This window comes from Manis javanica, chromosome 1 (genome assembly GCF_040802235.1).
Source record: "Manis javanica isolate MJ-LG chromosome 1, MJ_LKY, whole genome shotgun sequence".
Taxonomy (NCBI): domain Eukaryota; kingdom Metazoa; phylum Chordata; class Mammalia; order Pholidota; family Manidae; genus Manis; species Manis javanica.
In genome coordinates, this window is record NC_133156.1 from 73,670,691 (window position 1) to 73,688,398 (window position 17,708).

At 35.1% G+C, this 17,708-nt stretch overlaps 1 long non-coding RNA gene across 1 annotated transcript in view; it reads right to left on the reverse strand.

Moving 5' to 3' along the window:
• The window catches only part of LOC108400265 (uncharacterized), a 1,191,208-nt gene that overhangs the window by 566,779 nt on the left and 606,721 nt on the right, over window positions 1-17,708 (reverse strand). Inside the window, exon 9 of the long non-coding RNA XR_012130102.1 lies at window positions 17,430-17,543. This is a non-coding gene — a long non-coding RNA (uncharacterized lncRNA). The remainder of the gene's footprint in view (window positions 1-17,429; window positions 17,544-17,708) is intronic.

Sequence of the window (17,708 nt, forward strand, 5' to 3'; positions counted from 1 at the left end):
TTTTATAAGTACTTAATCACACAGAAATCCATTTGCCTTACTAGAGTTTAGCTTCCTACTTTAGTTAATTAAACAGTAACTGCTCAGAGATACTGTTCTTATTAACTAATTAAGGTGAAAAATTTCCTTGACCATGCAAATTGAGCTATGAATGCTATGTGGCAAAACTGTCACTGCATCTTTTCTGTCTGAGAATTGGCCTCTCTGATAGATATTTATCAAAAGTAGTAAAAAAATTGCCCAAGCTAACCAATTATAAGTAGAGACAACCAGGGATCTGTCATATCCAAGGCTACATAGTGTTTATTAGCACAATCTTTAGTTATATAGCAGCATTAGCTCCCTGTTCTCACTAATTTATCCTGTAATTAAAGAGATAAGAATATTTAAGAAGCAAGTAACTGAAAATAGGATGTGCTCTAAGTAATCAGTAGGATGAATTTAATAGAAGATGAATTATTTTTTTATTGGTTTTGTAACAAATTACCACAGTGTCTTAAAAAAACACAAAGCTATTTTCTTAGAGTTCTGGAAGTCAGTAGTCAAAAGTGTCTCATGCTAAAATCAATGTATCATCAAGGTTGTGTTCCTTTCTGGAACCTCCAGAGGAGAATCTGTTTCTTTCCTTTCCCTACTTCTAGAGGCCATCTACTTCTCTTGATTCATGGACCTCTTCTTCCAACTTCGAAGTTTAAGTCCTTGTCATACTACCCTGTCTCCCCTCTACCTCCCTCTTCCATGTATAGGGACCCTGTTACCCTTATGATTACTTTGGGCCTACTTGGAAAATGAGGAATAATCTTCTGCTCTCAAGGTCAGCTGATTAGTAACCCTGATACATCTGTAACCTTTATTTCCCTTTGCAATACAAAGGCTCTTTGGCAGGGGAGAGGAATGTGAAATAAGTAACTGAGGATATTATTCCACCTACCAGAGAAGGTATGTGAGCAGAAATATTGAGCTGGAAAAGGAGATCCATATGGAATAGAGGAAGATACATCAAAGACAAAGGGAGAATTTTAGATTTTACCTTAAAGACCATTAGAAATGTCTCACTGAAGAGAGAAATAATCAAAGCAGAGTAAAAATACGAAGGCAAAACACTTTGCAAGTGAAATAAGGAGCATGGTAAACCAGATGCGGGCTTTGAGTTATGGGATCTGGCTATGGTTCAGGATACAGATGGTAATGAATTGGGACATTCTGATAGAAGCAAGAATCATTGACAGAGTCTGGCAGATAGGATATGATAAGATAAGATAGGATAAGAGGGGAAATATACATGGCCCTGAATATTCCCAAACTGGAAAAGCTGGAAAGTTGTGGTACCACTTGTGGAAATTACAGAATTATTTTACAATGAAGAAAATCATTTGAAACAAGAATTGGTTACAAAAGACATGAAAATAAAAATGTCTTAAATCCCCTTATAAAATATTCCATGGTCAGGTAAGTATTTTTTCAGTTAAGACTATGTTTTAAAAAAGAAGTGAGAGGTTCACAGCAAAATTGAAGGAAAGGTACAGAGATTTCCCATATGCCTGCAGCCCCTACACATGCATAGCCTCCCCATTATCAGCATCCCCCACCAGAGTTGTGCATTGGTTATAACTGATGAACCTAATTTGATATACCATAATCAACTGATGTCCACAGTTTCCATTACAGTGCACTCTTGGTACTGAGTGACAAATGTATGACATGTATCCATCATTATGATATCATACAGAGTATTTCCACTGCCCTAAAAATCCTCGGTGCTTTGCCTAATTATCCCTCCACACCACCCCCTACAACCTTTGGTAACCATTGATCTTTTCACTCTCTTTACTTTTGCCTTTTCCAGAATATATTTGGAATCAAACAGTATGTAGCACTTCCAGATTGGCTTTATCATTTAGTAATATGCATTTAAGGTTCTTACAGTTCTTTTCATGGCTTGATAGTTCATTTCATTTTTTTTTACTAGGAAATCATTGATATATATTCGTATGCTCAGGTTTCACATGAGCAACATTGTGGTTACTACATGCTCCCATATCATCAAGTCCCTGCCACATATCTCACTACAGTCACTGTACATCAGCATAGTGAGAGATATAGAGTCACTACTTGTCTTCTCTGTGCAATACTGCCTTCCCTGTGCCCCCCCATATTATGTGCATTAATCATAATACCCGTTAATCCCCTTATCCTCCCTACCCACCCCCCCTTCCCAACCCATTGGGAAGTTCCCTTTGGTAACTGCTAGTCCATTCTTGGAGTCTATGAATCTGCAGCTGTTCTGTTCTTTCAGTTTTTGCTTTGCTGTTAATACTCCATAGATGAATGAAATCATTTGGTACTTGTCTTTTTCCATCTGGCTTATTTCACTGAGCATAATACCATCTACAACTATCCATGTTGTTGCAAATGGTAGGATTTGTTTTCTTCTTATGGCTGAATGATATTCCATTGTGTAATGTACCACTTCTTCTTTATCCATTCATCTACTGATGGACACTTAGGTTGTTTCCATTTCTTGGCTATTGTAAATAATGTTGTGATAAACATAGGGTTGCATATGTCTTTTTGAATCTGGGATCCTGTTTACTTAGGGTGAATTCCTAGGAGTGAATTCCTGGGTCAAATAGTATTTCTATTTTTAGTATTTTGAGGAACCTCCATATTGCTCTCCACAATGGTTGAACTAATTTACATTCCAACCAACACTGTAGGAGGGTTCCCCTTTCTCCGCATCCTCGCCAGCACTTGTTGTTGCTTGCCTTTTGGATATTGGCCATCCTAACTGGTATTAAATGATATCTCATTTTGGTTTTAATTTGCATTTCCTTGAGGATTACTGATGTGGACCATCTTTTCATGTGCCTGTTGGCCATCTGAATTTCTTCTTTGGAGAAGTGTCTGTTCAGATCCTCTGCCCATTTTTTAAAGGGGTTATTTAGTTTTTGGGTTTTGAGGTGTGTGAATTCTTTATGTATTTTGGATATTAACCCCTTATCAGATATGTTATTTATGAATATATTCTCCCATAATGTGGGATGCCTTTTTGTTCTACTGATGGTGTCCTTTGCTGGACAGAAGCTTTTAGTTTGATATAGTCCCACTTGTTCATTTTTGCTTTTGTTTCCCTTGCCTGGGGACAAATTTCATGAAAAAGTTGCTCATGTTTCTGTCCAAGAGAGTTTTGCCTGTGTTTTCTTCTCAGAATTTTTGGTTTCATGACTTACATTCAAGTCTTTGATCCATTTTGAGTTTACTATTGTGTAAGGAGTTAGACAGTAATCCAGTTTCATTCTGGACATGTAACTGTCCAGTTTTGCCAACACCAGATGTTGAAGAGGCTGTCATTTCCCTATTGTATATCCAGGGTTCCTTTATCATATATTAATTGGCCATATATGTGTGGGTTTATATCTGTGCTCTCTAGTCTGTTCCATTGATCTATGGGTCTGTTCTGTGTGCCAGTATAAAATTGTCTTGATTACTGTGACTTTGTAGTAGAGCTTGAAGTTGGAGAATGTAATCCCTCACACTTTATTTTTCCTTCTAAGGGTTGTTTTTTTCTATCTGGTGTCTTTTGTGGTTCCATATGAATTTTAGAACTATTTTCTCTAGTTCATTGAAGAATGCTGTTGGTATTTTGATAGGGATTGCATTGAATCTGTAGATTGCTTTAGAAAGGATGGCCATTTTGACAATATTAATACTTCCTACTCAAGAGCATGGGATGAGTTTCCATTTATGAGTGTCCTCTAAATTTCTCTCTTGAGTGTCTTGTAGTTTTCAGGGTATAAGTATTTCAATTCCTTGGTTAGGTTTATTCCTAGGTATTTTATTCTTTTTTGATGCAAATGTGAATGGAATTGTTTTCCTGATTTCTCTTTCTGCTAGTTCATTGTTAGTGTGTAGGAATGCACTATACACAGATTTCTGTGTATTAATTTTGAATCCTGCAACATTGCTAAATTCAGATATTGGTTCTAGCAGTTTTGTAGTGGATACTTTAGGGTTTTTATGTACAATATCATGTCATCTGCAAATAGTGACAGTTTGACTTCTTCCTTACCAATCTGGTTGCCCTTTATTTCTTTGTGTTGTTTGTTTGCCATGCCTAGGACCTCCAATACTATGTTGAATAAAAGTGGGGAGAGTGGGCATCCTAATCCTGTTCCAGATCTTAGAGAAAAAGCATTCAGCTTCTCACTGTTAATTATGATGTTGGCTGTGAGTTTGCATATATGGCCTTTATTATGTTGAAGTATTTGCCCTCTATACCCATTCTGTTGAGAGTTTTTATTTTTATTATGAATGGGTGTTGAATTTTGTCAGATGCTTTTTCAGCATCTATGGTGAAGATCATGTGATTTTTGTCCTTCTGTTTGTTTATGTGGTGGATGATGTTGATGGATTTTCAAATGATGATCTTTTTGATGTATTTTTAAATTCAGTTTGCTAATATTTTGTTGAGTTCTTTTGTATCTTTGTTCATCCTGTATATTAGTCTGGAATTTTTTGTGTGGTGTCTTTGCCTGGTTTTGGTATTAGAGTGATGCTGGCCTCATAGAATGAGTTTGGAAGTATTCCTTCATCTTCTACATTTTGAAAAACTTTAAGGAGGATGGGTATTACGTCTTGTGTTATTTTCTGATAAAATTCAGTGGTGAAGCCATCTGATCTAGGGGTTTTGTTCTTGGTAGTTTTTTTATTACTGATTCAATTTCTTTGCTAATAATCTGTTTTGATTTTCTGTTTTTCCTGTGTCAGTCTTGGAAAGTTGTATTTTTCTGGAAAGTTGTCCATTTCCTCTAGGTTATCCAGTTTTTAGCATATAATTTTACATAGTATTCTCTAATAATTCTTTGTATTTTGGTGGTGATTTTTCCTTTCTCATTTCTGATTCTGTTTATGTGTATAAATTCTCTTTTTTTCTTGGTAAATCTGGCTATGTGTTTATCTATTTTGTTTATTTTCTGAAAGAACCAGTCCTTGGTTTCATTAATTCTTTCTATTGTTTTATTCTACTGAATGTTATTTATTTCTGCTCTGATCTTTATTATGTCCCTCCTAGTGCTAACTTTGAGCCTCATTAATTGTGAATTTAGACTGTTCATTTGGAATTGTTCTTCTTTCTTGAGATAGGCCTGTGTTGCTATATACTTTCCTCTTAGAACTGCCTTTGCTGCATTCCATGGAAGTTGGTATGTAGAGCTGTTGCTTTCATTTGTCTCCATATATTTCTTGATGTTTGTTTTTATTTGGTCATTTATACACTGATTATTTAGAAGCATGTTGTTAAACCTCCATGTCTTTGGGGACCTTTTGCTTTCTTTGTACAATTTATTTCTAGTTTCATACCTTTGTGATCTTAGAAATTGGTTTGTACAATTTTAATTTCTTTGAATTTGCTGAGGTTCCTTTTGTGGCCTAGTATGTGATCTATTCTTGAAAATGTTCCATGTGCAGTTGAGAATGTGTATCCTGCTGCTTTTGTGTGGAGTGTTCTGTAGATGTCTGTTAGGTCCATCTGTTCTAATGTGATGTTCAGTGCCTCTGTCTCCTTACTTAATTTCTGTCTGGTTGATCTGTCCTTTGGAGTGAGTGATGTGTAGAAGTCTCCTAAAATGAATGCATTGCCTTCTATTTTTCCCTTTAATTCTGTTAGTATTTTTTGCACATATTTGGGTGCTCCTGTGTTAGATACATAGATATTTAAAATGGTTATATGATGTTGCTGGACTGACCCTTTTATCATTATATAATGTCCTTTGTCTCTTGCTACTTTCTTTGTTTTGAAGACTATTTTATCTGATACAAGTATTTCAAATCCTGCTTTTTTCTCCCTATGGTTTGTATGAAATATCTTTTATTCAACCCTCCACTTTTAGTCTGCGTATGTCTTTGGGTTTGAAGTGGGTCTCTTGTAGGCAGCATATAGATGGGTCTTGTTGTTTTAACCATTCTGCAACTCTGTCTTTTGATTGGTGCTTTCAGTCCATTTATATTTAGGGTGATTATCAGAAGATATGTACTTTTTGTCATTGTAGGCTTTGGATTCACAGTTACCAAAGGTTCAAGAACAGCTTCTTTTCTATCTAACAGTCTAACTTACCTCACTTATTATGCTACTATAAACACAATCTGAAGATTATTTTTCTCCCTTCTTTTCTTTCCTCCTCCACTCTTTATATGTTAGGTGTTATATTCTGTACTCTTTGTGTATTCCTTCACTGACTTTGTGGTTAGCTGATTTAATTTTGCATTTGGTTAGTAATTAATTGGTCTACTTGTTTATTGTAGTTTTATTTAGCCTTAGGAGCACTTCCATCTAGAGCAGTCCCTTTAAAATACACTGCAGAGATGGTTTATGGGAGGAAATTCCCTCAACTTTTGCTTATTGGAAATTGTTAAATCCCTCCTTCAAATTTAAATGATAATCTTACTGGATAGAGTATTCTTGGTTTGAGGCCCTTCTATTTCATTGCATTGAATATATCATGCCACTCCCTTCTGGCCTGTAAGGTTTCTCCTGAGAAGTCTGATGATAGCCTGTTGGATTTTCCTTCATATGTGATCTTTCTTCTCTCTATGGCTGCTTTTAATACTCTGTCCTTGTCCTTGATCTTTGCTATTTTAATTATTATGTCTTGGTGTTGTTTTCCTTGGGTCCCTTGTGTTGGGAGATCTGTGCACTTCCATGGCCTGAGAGATTATTTCCTTACCCAGATTGGTGGAGTTTTCAGCAATTATTTCTTCAAAGACACCTTCTATCCCCTTCTCTCTTTCTTATTCTTCTGGTACACCTATAATAGGAACATTGTTCCATTTGAATTGTTCACACATTTCTTTTAATATTCTTTGATTCCTAAAGATCCTTTAATCTTTCTCTGCCTCAGCATCTTTGTGTTCCTATTCTCTAATTTCTATTCCATTTACCATCTCCTCTACTGCATCTAATCTGCTTTTTAATCCTTCCATTGTATGTTTCATTTCAGCTACTATATTTTTAAGGTGCCTTTATCCCTATCAAATTCATCCCTGAGGTGTGGAATATTTTTATGTAACTCCATTAGCATGCTTATGACTTTTATTTTGAATTCTTTTTCAGTAATATTGGTGATTTCAGTTTCACTAAGCCCTCCTTCTGGTGTTTGAGGGATTTGGGATTGAACAAAGTTCTTCTGCCTTTTAATCATCCTATTGGATAGTTCAAAATATTAGGTTTGTATAGGTGGCACACTCTAGTGCCCAGAAGCTCTTCTCTTCAGAGCTGCCCAGTACCTGAAGCAATGGCAGTTGTCACTGGCAAGCAGTACTGGTGTCTACTCTAAAGAGCAAGCTGTATCCTACTTCCTGGCAGCAGTGCTGCCTCTGCTGTTAGGTCCAGTGAACCATACACAGATAGCAGCCTCTGCAGTAAACTCCTAAGCTCCTGTAGGCAGGGCTGCCCTCCAACTGGCCTGGAGCAATGGCGGGGGGTCCTAGGCAAGCGGCACCAGTGCCTGCTGTGAGGACAAAGCCCTTTCATGCTCCCTGGCTGCAGTGCCTGCCTCTGCTGTCAGGAACAGTGAGCCACACATAGGGAGCAACCTCTGCTTTAAGCTCTAGGTGGGGCTCTCCTCCAGCTAGTCTGGGGGCAGGGGCAGCAGGTTTGTGCACAGGTGCCAGCAGGGAGGAAGGAGCAGAAGGCTGCTTATCATGGTGGGGGGACATCAGGGCTGCATTGCCAGCCAGGTGGATGGAGTGCCTGAAGTTCCTGAAAGTCCTAAGCTTCTGGGTCAAGTGTGTTGGGATGATTTTTTCCACCTGTTCCTTCTCCTGAATCCTTGCCTCTTTATCAGCTCTCTCACTGTTAGGAAGTCTTTCAAAGAGCTTGCCTTTCTTTTGTCCACAGCCAGAATCTCAGTCTCTGACTTTGGTTTTCAACCCCTCTAATCTCCAAAAAAACCATGCAATATGGGTTTATGCTCCTGGAGTAGATTTCTAGGGCTGAGGATTTAGTTGTCCAGCACTTCTACTCCCTCCCTGCTCTGACTGTCCTCCTCAAGCCAGTGAACTGGTATTTGGGGAGTACTCAAGTCCTGCCAGGTTGTAGCTTTATTACTTTACCGTTTTCTGTGTGATGTTCTCTTTTTCCAGATGTAGACTGGCTGGTGCAATCTTAGTTCTGGTCACTTTTAGGAATAGTTTTATTTGCTGTATTTTCATATTATATGTCATTTGGGAGATTTCTCTCTCACTTCTCATGCTGCCATCTTTTTTTCCCCTCATTTCTTTATAATGCTGAGTAATTTTCACTGTTGACATCTTTCTTATTTGCTTCCAAGTTTTAGCAATTAAACAAAGCTTTAATTCAATTTGGCAATTGAAAAAAGCTGCTACAAACATCTGGAACAGGCTTTTGTGTAGATATCAGTTTTCAAGTTTTTGAGTAAATACAAAGGAGTGCTATTGCTGGATTGTAGGATAAGAATATGTTTAATTTTGGAAGGAACCTCTAAACTGTCTTTTCACATGGCTGTCCTACTTTACTTTTCTACCAGCAGTGTATGAAAGTTCCCATTGCACCACATCCTCATCAGGATTTGGTGTTGTCAGTGCCCAGATTATGGCCATTCTAATAGGTGTGTTGTGCTTTCTTATTTTTGCTTCAAACTGCTTTTTTCTTAAGACATGATATAGAGCATCTTTTCATATAGTTAGTTGCCATCTATGTATCTTCTTTGGTGATATGTCTTTTAAGGTCTTTGGTCCATTTTTAAATTGGGTAGTTTGTTTTCTTATTGTTGAGTTTTGAGTTCTTTATATATTTTGGAAAACAGTTCATGAGCATCATAAAGAGAAATGTGTTTTGCAAATATATTTTCATTCAGTTTGTGGTTTGTCTTCTCATTCCTTCATTTGTCTTTCACAGAGCAGTTTTTAATTTTAATGAAGTCCACCATATCAATTATTTCTTTCACTGATGGTATGTTTGGTATTGAATCTTAAAAATCATCACCACACTCAAAGGCATTTAGACTTTCTCCTATATTATCTTTCAGGAGTTTTATAGTTTTGTGTTTTACATTTAAGTCTATGATACATTTTCAGTTAATTTTTGTATGGTTAAGTTCTGTGTCTAGATTAATTTATTTGCATGTGACCGTCCAGTTGTTTTTGCATCGTTTGTTGAAAAGACTGTCTTTGCTCCATTGTATTGCCTTTGCTTCTTTTCTGAAGATGATTTGGGTCTATTTCTGGGCTATTTTATTCCATTGATGTATTTGTCTTTCCTTTCACCAATACCACACTGTCTTATTACTTCAGTTTTATAGTAAGTCTAGTCATTGGGTAGTGTCAGTCTTTAGATTTCATTCTTCTCCATCAATATTAAGTTGACTAACCTGGGTCTTTCATCTCTCCATATAATCTTCAGAATCAGTCCATTTTTCAAATAACTTTTTGAGATTTTGAAAAGGGTTGCATTGAATCTATAGATAAAATTGAGACCTGATATCCTATCAGTATCGAGTCTTCCTATGCATGAACATGGAATATTTATTTATTTAGCTCATTGATATATTTAATCAGATTTTTGTAGTCCTCTGTGTATATCTCATATAAATTCTGTTGGATTTATACCTAAGTATTTCATTTTTGTATTGCTAATATAAATGTTATCAGGCTCAAAATGCTAAATTCCACTTACTTGTACATTAACTTTGTATCCTACACTATAACTATAATTGCATATTGATTCCAGGGATTTTTTGGTTGATTCTCTTGGATTTTCTTTATAGGTGATCATGTCACATGCAAACATAAACAGTTTTATTTTTTCCTTCCCAATCTAGGCAACTTTTTAATTTCCTTTCCCTCTCTTATTTTATTAGCTGGAATTTGCAACCTGATGTTGAAAAGGAGTGGTGGTCTTACTGAGAAAGTTTTGTGTTTCTTACCATTCTAGATTCCTAAAGTAGAAACTTATCATGTTCTCTTTTTTCCTTAGTTAGCCTGGCTAGAGGCTTTTCACCTTTATTTATCTTTTCAAAGAATGAGTTTTTGTTTTCATTGATTTTTCTCTACTGATCTCTTGCTTTCAATTTCATTGATTTCTGCTGTAATTTTTATTTCTTTTGTTCTGCTTACTTTGGATTTAATTTTCTCCTCTTTTTCTAGTTTCCTATGTTTCCTAAAGTAAAAATTTAGGGTACTGATTTTAGATCTTTCTTCTTTTCTAATATATACACTCAATGCTATAAATTTCCCTCTAATCATTGCTCTGTTGCATCCCACAAAATTTGATAAATTTTATTTCACTTTAATGTATTTTAATATTTAAATTTCTCTTGATATTTCTTTTTGACCCATGTGTTATTTAGAAGTACATTGTTATAATTCTGGGACACATATTCTGGGACTAAGACTTCTTTAAAAATGAGGAAATTTTGGCCATGTGTTCCTATGGTGCTTGCACATATTATTTTTATTTTGCTAATATCACAATTATTTCTAAAGGATTTATAGTCCTCATCTGATAGTTGCCCAATCTTCAAACCTAGCAGTCAGTTTCTTTCACTTTTAGAACGTTGAGCATAGCCATAGCCTGCCTAGTTGATTCACATCATTCAGGAGGAGTTCTTAGAAGGCATAAATTGATGTGTGGAAGCAGTACTAGGGAACACTCTGAGTTGGGGATAATTATAAAATAATAGTGATATTATTTTAAACTTTAAAGAAGAAATCTCCTAGGACCTTGTAATTCATATAAAAATGGCCTTTATGATATGATATCTTATTTCACAAAATCTTAGTTATTCTTTAATTTTGTACAAGTCATTAGGGGTACTTTCTTGAGTGCAAGATTTTGCTGGAGTTTTATTATCCACAAAAAAAAAGAAGAGAAGAAATGCTATGAGTTAATGAAAAAGTGATATAAATAAACAACATGGCATGTGAAAGATGCTGGTGAAAGAGAGTATGTAATTATTATAGAGTATAAAGAGGAAACTAGAATTAGGTAAGAATTCTTCCACTGTGTCCACTGTGTTAATGAGTCCCTTCTCCCCCACCCCACGATCATATTCCTTGAGTGCATTACTTCCCTTATATTTAACGTGAACTTAACTGACCTTATGCAACTTATCAGTGGTTTACTGACAGCAGATCACAGCTTTGTTAACAAATTTATTGGAGCATCTCAAAAAAAATGTACATTAAAAATACTCTATTAAGAAGAAATATGTCCAGATATGATGAGAAAGATGGAGATATGCACATGTTCAATACATAGAGTCTAACTAAGCCACAGAACATTTCAAAGAGAAACTCAAGAGAATTCAAAGGCATTCAAGAGAAGCCTCAGATTCCTTACACAGGAATATTCTGAGCTGTTTATCCTTTAGGAAGTGCTGACTTCAAGGCTCTCACTTAGAGAATCCTGTTTTGACATAATCAGTTCTGGTTGATGTGTCCTTAGATAACATGCCATGATCCTACTGCACACAAAGCTATCCATTCCCGCTGACTGGTCTTTGCCAACATTTGTTACAACCCTGAATGCTTGCTTTTGACCAAGAATAGACTTAGTGCATTAAATTTCAGCTTCATATAGCTGTTATTCTCAGCTTTGGGAATGAAAACATTTGGCCAATGCAGCTAAAATATGGAAACCTGTCTCAATGATTCCTTTTCTAAAGACACAGCCTGGTTGGGGATAGTGATCAAAGAAATATTACTAGTAAAATAATAAAAGTGAAGATATCTTTCATTATGTAACATTTACAGTTTATGCGGTGGGCTTTTACAAATACGCAATATTAAGTCAAGGGTGACAGGCTAATTAAGTGTCTTTACAGTTCAAGCTTAGCTTATTCTGTGCTCTTTATCTTCCCTAAATGTTTGCCCAGTTTCCGTTGTTAACTATTTCTCAATTATTTAATTAAAGAAATTCTTTACTCAGGTTCTAGTTTAGGGCAATTCTTCTTGCTGTCACTGTTAAGAAATTGGCAAACCAGTATTAACTGTAAGTGTTGTCAGTTGTTACAATGTAACCAGTTCAAATGATAAAAGTTAATAACTAACTAAAACAGTGTATGTTATAAAATATTATAGCCAAATTTGATCAGGAACCCTTTAGAATAGATGCATATATACAATATCTGCCTCAAGAAACATGAAAATATAAACTTATCAACAGATTTATTGAGTCTGTATACAAAAATCTGTGTTACCAAGAACAGGAATATGAAAATGAGTGCAATTACCACATCTCCCCTTGAGGGATGTAAATGCTATCACAGTGATTTCTGCTCTGAGCCCTCTTAGACCCAAGAATCTTTTTATTTTTCAAAAGTCATAATGGTTAAAGAAATAAAACTTTAAAGGAGTCATACATTTACTGTTATTAACTTTCCACAGGCTAATTAAAATATCAAGAGCAATAGCCACTTATATAATGATACTATGTAAGTGCTTTACACATATGAATACATTTAGTCCCCACAGTGGCATCATGTGGGTACCACTGCTTTCCCATTTTTCACAGATTAGGAAGGAGCATAGGAAGGTTAAATAAACTTCATGGTTATATGGTTGGAAAGCTGCAGAGCCAAGGTAGAAAACCAATATTCAGCTTTCATAATCTTCATGGGGGTGTTATCCTCTCTTTTCAAGGGTTTTGCCCTTAATTCTATTGTGATTATTAGAATCTCCAAATGACTTATCTAGGGGGAAAAATAATGGGTACTGAGTTGTTACTTATTGAGTAAATTATACAGACTTTTTCTTTTCTTTAAATTTAAAAGTTCATGGAACAGGAAGTAAATAATAGAAGAATTCTTGGTAGTTAAAAAACAAAAATTTGTGAAACACTGGTTAATGTGAAGGTAATAAGCTCACTTATTTTGAAAAGATGTTATATTTTTCATTTAGCTTTTGATATCCACTTTGGATGTAAAGACCATATGTGTCAGAGAAAAAAAAAGCAGAGATTGTGTTTCTTTTAACCTCTGAAAGAAGAGACAGAATGGAGATGTCATTCCAAAGACCCTTGGAAGCCACTCTGGGGATAGTCCGAACCACACAGGTTCTAAAAGCTTGTGAGACTCTGTACTATGGCACTGGGAGATGGAGGTTGCTGCCTTATGGACCAGTCTGACATGGGGTAAAAATGCAACTATTTGATATTGAAACTGTAGGCAGCAGCTGATTAGATTCTTATCTCTTCATTTTCTCAAGCTCTTCATTAAATTGTTCCCCAAAGGACTTTTAATTCAAGCTCAGAGACCCAGATAGTTGTCTTATCCTGTCTGAAATCTGACTTTCACAAGTAAACTCATCAGTTATGAATTTAAAACACTAAGCTTCTAGGTCTAAATTACAGGAAAGGCTGACTCCATTTAAATCTGTGAATATCTTTGAAATATTTCATTTGGTAATTTCATGTTAAACTTCCTTGACCCTCCTGCCATGCAGTCATGAAAGCATAATTTTATTAGCTGTTCTTCATCTTAAATCCCATAAAACTCCTGCATACTTCACTTGCCTTCTGTTGTCCCCTTTCAAATTTGAGCAATGTTCTTTCCTTATATAGACTCCTTTCTACATGGAGTTTCATTACAACCCCCTGGAATGAGAAAGTAGCTTTAACTTATGTATGTACTCAGACTTTTTAATACCACACATTATCCAGATGGTGTCAGTAATAACAGTTTTATAAACTATAACATTTAACAATCTCCAGTTTGAAATATGTAAGCAGTGTCTTTCCATATGCACAAATTACAAAAGCACCTTGCTTAACAAATATTGTTATATTTAAAATTAATACACTTCTTCACACATGAACCAAATATATTTCCCTTTGAAAATTCAAGAATGTACACAAAAGAGGAGTTATAAAAAATCACACACACAAAATTTTTTAAGGGTTAGGTATTTAAACAGAAAGGAGGAAGGAGGAGGGAGAAAGGGACAGAAGGAGATGGAGAGAGAGGTAGGAAGGCAGGAAAATTATGTGTGTCAAGACAAATGTATTTGTAATGACTAGTTAACAACAAGATGTCCCCATCACATGCAATACATATTATAAGGATGTTAGGCAAAGAGACAGAAATAAGCGGGATGAAAAGGAGAGAGGGCCCCCACAAAATGACTCAGGGAGTGGGTTGATAGAACCAGAGAGCCCGAGATGACTCAGAGAGTTAATCAGATGAAGCTACTTAGGAAATGACCAGGGTCTCCCCAGATAAGAAACATCAAAAGCGCAGGCACAGCACAGCACATGTTCTCATTTCACCAATCAGAACAAGCCTAGAGAGCTAAGATCTGTCAATCAGGGAGTTCTCTGCCCTGCCAAAACCACATAAAAGAAGCCTCAGAATGAGCATCCAGGCCTATCTCACCTTAAGCAGGACCATTCTGTCACTCTATGCAAAGAGCATTAAAATTTACTTTGCTTTCTTGACTTTGGTTTCTCATCTCACTGTATCTGACTTCCCTGAGACACTGAGCTGAGTTCCTTCCTTTCTAACAGAGCTACTGGAATCAAATACAGAGTGCAAAGGTAGTTATTTAATTGGCTATGGATATTTGATTTTGTATTTAATCAATTATATTTTTACTTCTTCTGGGCTAAGAAGGCATGGAGAGAAATGAAACAACACCCCCCCACCTCCCCACACACGCATTATCAAAATATAATAATGATAACAATTCAAGTTATTTGGACAAATTTGGTGCCACAGCTTTATATCTCATGAACATTTTTTTCTTTAATCCTTTGATCTATTCAGGTAATGGCAAAGCATCTGAAAAAACAGAAGCAATAAGTGGCATGACCTAGTTTGAGAGATACTTACTTAAGGTCCAATTTCTTTGACAGTACAGATTGGATACTATGGCATAAGGCCAGGAACAGTTGATTAAAGTTCTTATAAATGCATATGGTAACACATACGGACATGATTAATCATACTTGTATACAATATACAGATAGATATGCGCATCCACTTATAATTTCAAATTAGTGATTAAAGGGTATTAAGTGTTTGAAATGAAGTACATCTATACCATACCAAGACATATTTATTGAAATAATATGAATTAAACTACATAATATGAGAAAAATATAGTTTAAATTTTTACTAAAAGCATACCAAAATTTTAAATAGACACTCATAGAAATAGACTATTGTGACAGCATTATTGACCAGAAGGATATTTTACTTCTGGCAAACACTTTTCATGAGAGCTGTAGAATATAGTATACCAATGATCTCTTTTCCACTCATATTTTTGTGATGCCTCAGAATCCTAGTCCCAACCCTCTCCCCTCTTTCCAACATTACACACATTTGGTTGTTTACCTTGGTAATGATATTAACCTTCGGACATTCAGTTGCATTCTAGAATCCAGTGACTGGTGCTTAGATGGGGAATTTTATAATGCAGGAACACTTAGAAGAGTATCTAGCTGTAAAATACAGGATGGAATTCCATCATACCAATTTATTGGTACTAATTGGAAACTTTGAGAAAAATCAGGGCTATAAATTAAAAATCAGGCTTCTATGAATATTAATCACTTTACTGTATATATAAGCAAGAAAAATGAAGTCTAGGATAAACTTTATATCATAGGGATAATTTTCTTCCTAATATGCTTCTGAGAGGATCATTAGAATAAGATAAATGTATCTTTTCCCTGTTTATGCTTGTATGAACCTTTTAGAAGCTTCTTGGTTTTTCATATATTTCTTAGCTGAGAATATACAAAACTTCTTTAAAAGATAATTCATGGGTGTGACAATGCAAAAATGAAAACATGCAAGTTGAAATGCAAATGTGTAACAACACATTTCAAAAAGAGAAAATTGGAATAGGCAAAAAATAACACCAATAGCACTGCTTTTAAATTGATACTTAGCTTTATAAGTCAAATGTCAATGGTATAAGCTACCTTGGTCTGAAACGAAAAGACCATATAACCAATGAATTAAGTTTGAACATCTGTTGAGTCATAAGCTTTATGTTAAGAACTGTTCACCTTTTCGCCATTGATCATTTCACACCTCCAAGTCTCAACTGGATAGCACTTCTGGTACTTAAAGCTCTTCTGGCACTTAAAGATTATGAAATTGAGTTCAGAAAGGGCATTTGTTAATTTCTTTTTATGCAGTTATTAGCCCTAAAACTTAATATTATTTGAAAATATAAAATACCTGGCCTTATATGACTCCCAGTCATTTCTTGCTCTCAGTATCTATATTCTTTAATACTTGTTTAAATTAGGTCAAATTTATCATTTTAAAAGAAACACAAATTATGCATAATTGTACATAGTTCCTAAAAAAGCAATATTTTAGATGTATCGATATGAATTTTTAAAAATCAATAATAAAATAATATTAGAATTTCAGAAGTATTTTATTATTCCTTTTAATTTCAATTTATATTATCTTCTTTTTGTGTGTTTCAGCTACTTTATTTTCTAGAACCTGTTAATGGATGGATAATGGATAGATAATGGATAGACTGTTACTTTTGTAAGGAGTCTTGGCATGGTAACCAGTTTTATAATATATTTTCCCCCAACCAACACAGTAGTTTCTTGAATTAATTTAGTCACCTGGATTTTAAGACTAGGAAACCTAGAGAATGGGGTACACTTTAATAAAGCAAAGATATACCTATAAGAAAAAGAGACATTTTATCAATTGCTTCTGATTTGTTTCAAATATTAAGTAGTTATGATGTAAAGTAAATTAGGATCTGACCATAGAATTAAGCATCAATTCTAAAGGAGATATCAATACCCCATACACTTGAACCGAAGGGACAAGGTGATCTAGTATTGAGGCTAGGAACATGTTTTTGGGGTCTAGCATCTGCGTTTGTTTCTAAATTCTGCAATTTTCTGTTTATTCAAGTTGTTTTACCTCTCTAAGACTCACATAAGAAGTGGGAATAATAACACATCCCTTTAGGAGTTGTGGTGGATATAAAATAAATTATTATGAAATATATATAATAATAATTTAAAAATATAAATATAATGAAATATATATATATATACACACTCTTAGTAGATTGCCTCACATAAAATAGGTACAATGCTTAAATTATTAACTTGAAAAAAGGTCTTGTACTTAAGGAAAGGTTAGAAAAGATAAGTAGAGGTTGTATTTGGCTTCTGATCAACATACCTGGCCATCTCAGTCCTTAGATTCCTCATTATGTTCATGCTTTGGCAGTGATGCCACTGTCATTTTATTAGGAAACATTTGCAAAGACCATCTATTATAAACTGAAATGAATTCCTGGACCATTTAGTAATATCTGCACTGACTGGAAGGAGTTGAGAGGTAACTGCCTTCTCATGCATGTCCATCCCTTCCCCCCTCTGAGTTGCTCACTACATTTTCTTCCCATTCTGGGTCTCCTACCTCAGCAGCATCTTCTGGTGGATTATGCACTTCAGTCTTCTCATTTTCATCATAGAAATCTGAAGCTGAAATATCCACCAAATCAGCAGCTTTATCTCATTGTTCCTTTAACACCTGAAGAAAACGAAACAAAACAAAATCATAAATATCAAAGAGAAAAAAACCCTTTCTATACTCATACTTGAGAGGACTTCAGCAGAATAAAGTGCTTGAATATTCTTCTTATTGGAAAAGTCTATTTTATATTTGTAACTATGGGCATTTACAAAGAGTATCTAC